Source organism: Aplysia californica, unplaced genomic scaffold (genome assembly GCF_000002075.1).
Source record: "Aplysia californica isolate F4 #8 unplaced genomic scaffold, AplCal3.0 scaffold00206, whole genome shotgun sequence".
NCBI classification, from domain to species: Eukaryota; Metazoa; Mollusca; class Gastropoda; order Aplysiida; family Aplysiidae; genus Aplysia; species Aplysia californica.
Window position 1 is genome coordinate 81,937 of NW_004797476.1, and position 5,772 is coordinate 87,708.

Below are 5,772 nucleotides of genomic sequence, written 5' to 3' on the forward strand. Positions count from 1 at the left end.
TGTGGGGGGTAGATAAGAAAGTTTAGATGTAGTGGAGAGTGGGCAGAACTGGGACACCATTTGGCTTGTCACAATTTTAACAGTTTGTTCTCTTTCATTTTAAGAACTCATGTTTGATATAGGTTAAACATGAATGAACACCAAAAGGAAAATAACATAATTTATAAAGTACAATATGTATTTATTAGGAACAGAATTATATATAGTTACAAGCCATATACAGACTTGAACATAAATTAAGGATCACTTGCAAGCACTCCCGAAACACAAATAGGTGAAAAGCAAAACATTTGAAATTTCAGAGATAGTTTCTTAACAAAATCACTTTAATTTCAGAATGATGACGTCACAGTCTTAGGCAAGGTATTGTCCAAAAGAAAAATCCTGGAATTAGTGTCCATGACAGTCCGTTCAAAAACGGGTGTACCCACCACGCCGAGCTATGCAATCAAGGCAGGGTTGCCTCATGGTGATGATGGTGGTGGCAATGAAGGCCTGAGGAAAGTTTGTCGACTCCTGCTGCAGGATCTATAGCAACCCTCGTCAGTTAGATGGTGGTGACTGTTGCTGCTGGACTCTCTGGACAAGTTCACCCCACACATTCTCAATAGGGTTGAAGTCGGGAATGTTGGCTGGCCATGGCATTTTTTTTTTTTTTGATTGATTGGGTAGATGTTTTACGGCACTATCGACACAATTTTGGTCATCATGGCATTTTTATGATCCCTGTTTGCCTGATGAATGGACACCGTGGGGTAAAATGGAACACTGTTTCCCAATTCTCCTGACCATGGGTAGACACCAAGTTTGGTTCTGCATTTGTTAATGAGATATTACTCAGCATGTCCTGTATAATTGTCTTATAAAGTTGATATATGACTATGTAAAACATACTCAGCGTCAGCTAAAGTCAAACACATTCGATGCAAGGAGACAGAAAACTGGTCTCGAAAAAACACTTTTTGCAAAACAGGGCGATTTTTGGAACTTGTTACGGAAATAAAAAGTTGAAGGGATGTAACAACAATCAAAAGGTATCGTGATAAGTAGTATATTAATTACGGTACAATTAATTTTCGTGCACTAAATACATGTTTCGGGCCTCTCCTCGTCCCAGTTTACGTGCGTCCCAGTTCTACCCGCTCTTCGTTAGTCGAGTCCGTATGTGATTACGTGAGTTCGATGACCTTCGTCTTCTTAGGAGCTTAAGGAGGTTCGGTAAGGGGAGATGGGGCACTTTGTGGTCTGCAGGGATGGGTCTGGGAAGGTGGCCCAGAGGGGGGGGGGACTAACAGATATAAGGCTCGAGCTTTCGAAATGAAATAATACAAGTTAATTTATGTTCTTTTCTTTTTAACGTCCCACTCCTCCTCCTCTTCTTCCTCCTCCGCTTCCTCCTCCTCCTCCTCCTTCATTTTATGTCACGTTTGGAGCAGACTTTGACGATCCTGTCAGTCCATTCTTCCTGTTATCTTTCTCATAAAATATTTTTCTCTTTGAGTTATTCGCTGCAAAGCTGTTCAAGCGATCTGTATAGGTTAGTTCTATGTCTTCCTCTGTTCTTCTCTCATTCTGTCTTTTCACACAGCAGCAGTTTCTCTAGTCCATTTGATTTATTTACGTGTCCAAAGAATCTCAGTTGTCTTTTTCTGATGGTTGTGATTATGGATCTTTCACCACCTTCCCTTTGGACCCCTTCTCGTTTCCTTTCTTGTCCATGAGATTCTGAGTATTCTCCTTAAATACCACATTCCAGCGGCCCCCAGTCTTCTCTCTGTGTCTTCGAACGTCCCACTAGGTGCAATACAAAAAAAAAAGGTTTGCAGGTATTTCAACAGTGCAGAGAGGACACGGGGGAAGCTGGCAAAAGAGTGGAGATGAAAAGGGGGGGGGAGTGGGAGGAGGAGGGGGAGATAAGAAACTTCAAGACACGAGGACGAAAGTACATTGTAGTATAATATTGCATTTCGTCAGCCAACTGATCAGAAGCCCAATTTTCTTTTTTCCCTCCACTTACTAAATATCTGGTATTGGTTGCATGTGCTCAAGAAATAATTTGTCTGATTCGATTTCTAATAAATTTCGAGGAAAAAAAGTATGAACACAAACAAAAAAATTAAATAAAAAAGCAACAACAAAAACTAACACACAAAAAGAAGTGGCTTAGTACCATCTCAGGCAGATAATCAGCCTACAACGTAAGTGTCGTTTCCTAAATTTCAACAGCTCTTATGGCAGTGTGTCAAGACTTCAGAGACCCTGAGCAGAATACAGGAACGCGATTGGACACGCCATGGACCAACTAAGAAACAACACGTCATGAGTAACACGCCATTGCCTGCGGGGGGGGGGGGAATGTGCGATGTTATTTGTTTGTTTTTATTTAGACAAATAGGCTACTGCTTTTGCTACATAATATGCAAACAACAACTTATCGTGTTTTGCCTTTTGTACTGAATCACGTTGACTAGCTTCCTGTGAACGTGTACCTCTATTTCCGATAAAAGACAACAATTGAAATTATCATTTGCACACCATTTGTGCGTATGCCAAAGAAAAGGGTCAACATGGGCAATTATTTTACTTTTGTAGTTTAAAGCATCCCTGCATAGAATGACTTTTCCTGGTGGCTTGTTTTGTTTTGTTGGGGGGGTTTTCTCAAATAATATTATTATATTATAAGAAATGTCATATTTGTAGGTCCGAAAAAAAAAGAAGAAAAAAAAACCCCTTTGATTTAGATCTATGCTAAAACTTTGTGGAATGCCTATAATCAAAATAAAAATGCTTGTATCACTTCAAAATTTAGGAAGCTTGATTTGTATCGTCGAAACAAGTCTAAACTCGTCAAATGGGCGGAACACAGCACCCTCTGCCAGTGTGTCATTCATCGAATTGACTCTGATTCCATTGTTCATTACATGTATTAAGGAAAGCGCCCCAAGGCGCACACGCTTTGTTTACACATTTGACCCCGGAAGTCCATTGGGAGGATTTGACGAAGAGTTATTTTGATTAAGCACGATTGACCCTACCAACTAGTACTAGGAATAAAATTGTCGCTTTTTCGGTTGGCGTTTTGCCTCGACTCTGATCATTTTTTGGAAAGGCTATTTTGGTCCAGATGCACGTCTGACCAGGGCAGAGAATGATGTAGCACCCCAACAGGCAGACAGGGATTATGTACAAGATTTGTGGTTGGGGGGGGGGGATCCTTCCCATTCAGAAATCAAACTCAATTCCTCTGCCACGGCAAAGAGACTGACATCTACACAACAAACTCTAGTAATCTTATTTAGAATACGAGCATGAGTAAAGAGAGCACAAGATGAAGATGAACACTTAGACATGACATCTAAATACAACATGCACAAAAATGAGCAATTAGTCAAGAAATAAAGAGATTGTTGAAAAAAGAAAACCATCAGTAGTAAAGACTTGATGATAGCAATGAAAACATGACTTTCACTTTGAGGTAAGAGAAGAGTGAAGCACTTTGAAATACAATGGCCATTTTATTTTGATTGGGTAGATGTTTTACGGCACTATCGACACAATATGGCCATTTTAGAGCAGATGAAAAGTAAGACAGGTAGCCGACAGAAATAGCAGTGGGAAAGAGAAGGGCCCTCAAGAAGCGCCCAACAAACACACGCGATGAAAAGAGAATAAACATGAATACCTTACCAATAAAACGTACAACAAAAAAAGAAGACCAGTAAGATAGATTTCCTCGCTATAAATTTATTAAATATATACATATATTTCAGCTTGATGTACAAAAGGAGATTTTGCGCAGTTTCAATTTTGTACAAAGAATTCTGAAAGCTCCCGTGCAGTTCAAAGGAAAGGCACACAAAAAATATTATGAAAGTCCAAATATTACAGAAATTCAGTTCTTCAAATTTTTAAACTGTTCTTTAAACGGACAGAAAAACATATTCGCAGTTCAGTCTGTATATTCATATAATATTAATTTGATACGAGTTCCAAAGGGTCAACAACGTGGGGTTGGAGTTCAGTCAAGATGCAAGTTCTAAATAGTCAGCATGAGATCGAATCTAAGTCACGATGGAGTTGGAGCAGAGTCAAGATAGGAGTTCTAAAATGTCAATGACAAGGGGTTGGAGCTAAGTCACGATACAAGTTCGAATATGTCAACAACGTGGGATTGGAGCTAAGTGAAGATACAGGTTCTAAAGGGTCAAAAACGTGGAGTTGGGGCTAAGTCAATATGTAAGTTCCAGAAGATTAACAACATAGGGTTTGGGGCTAAATCAAAATACAGATTCTGAAGGGTCAATAACGTGGGTTTGTAACTAAGTCAAGATACAAGTTCTCCTTTTCTAGATACAGATCGCCTAATCTTAGTGATCTAGGTGGAATAAAATCTGGATGAGATCACTATGATAGAGGGATCTTTGTTATTGGCACATTTATGACAATATTACAATTTCATATGGGTTCTAAAGGGTGAATAACTTGGGGTTGGAGTTAAGTCAATACATGAGTTCTAAAGGGTCAACAATGTGGGGTTGGAGCTAAGTCAAGATACAACTTTTGAAAGGCTATAAACCTCTCTCTCTCTCTCTCTCTCTCTCTCTCTCTCTCTCTCTCTCTCTCTCTCTCTCTCTCTCTCTCTCTCTCTCTCTCTCTCTCTCTCTCTCTCTCTCTGTATAATATATATACAAGCTGGGCCCCCTTTCGATGAAAGGAATGATTGGTGCATTAACAAAACAAAATGAGCCTCTCGAAATATAACTTCAGGCACTTCCGCTGTGACGAGCAGCTACGCTTCTCAGTGGAATAATCACAAAGGCCAAAGAAAGACGTGAACTTTTTGTCAAAAATATTTTTCTAAACTCAGGAAATGAATAAATCAAAAGTCGGGTTCCGTCATGGGGATCTATCTATCTTCTTGCAGGCACTTGCCAACTTTCAACTCTGTAGCTGTCGTAGTTTTATGGGAAAAGTGACTCATTTGCTTTCATAAAAGCGGTGTCAATTAATGGTTCGGTCGAAAATAGAAATATTAAGATAGAATTATTAGAATGTCGGGTCAATCGAAAACGTTTCTCAAAATGTGGCATATGTTTTGTTGTTGTTGTTTTTGTTTTTTTGTTGTTGTTGTTTTGTTTCGTTTTTTGTTTTTGTTGTTGTTGCTGTTGTTGTTATTGTTGTTTGTGTTGTTTTGGGGCTATTTTTTTAGGGGAAAGGGGACGTGTGCCGTGGTGGGAGAAAAGAGAGGGTTGTTCAAATTACACTGTAACTAGTTACTCATCTCTGGACAACTTCTCCAGTTTAGATTTTAGTAAAGGTCTTTCATCACTAATTTTGCGTTTCAGCCGGATTTGTTTTTTTAGCAAGACGTCCTCACACCACCCTGCTCTTACCCTTCCCTTGTTGCTAGTATTCTTTTCCCTGCCCTCGACATCGAATTACCCCTTCAGGATACAAAATTTGAAAGAATTGTTTTTCTCTGCAATCAAAACTAGTAACATAAAGAAAAAAATCAAATCATCTGAAAGTAGATTTTCTTATCAGGCTGGAAAGAGCTGTAGAAACGATGTATTTTACCGTTCAAACCAATACAATCGGACTTTAAATGAAAAAAAATATCAAGTTTCAAATTCATTCGAAGAGTAGAAAATTTCACGCAGGATGCGAAACGAGGAAAAAGCAGGACTTTGATCTCCGAACGTTCGGGAAAATAAAGCTGGGCACTATTTCTCCGAACGTTCGGGAAAATAAAGCTGGGCACTATTTCTCCGA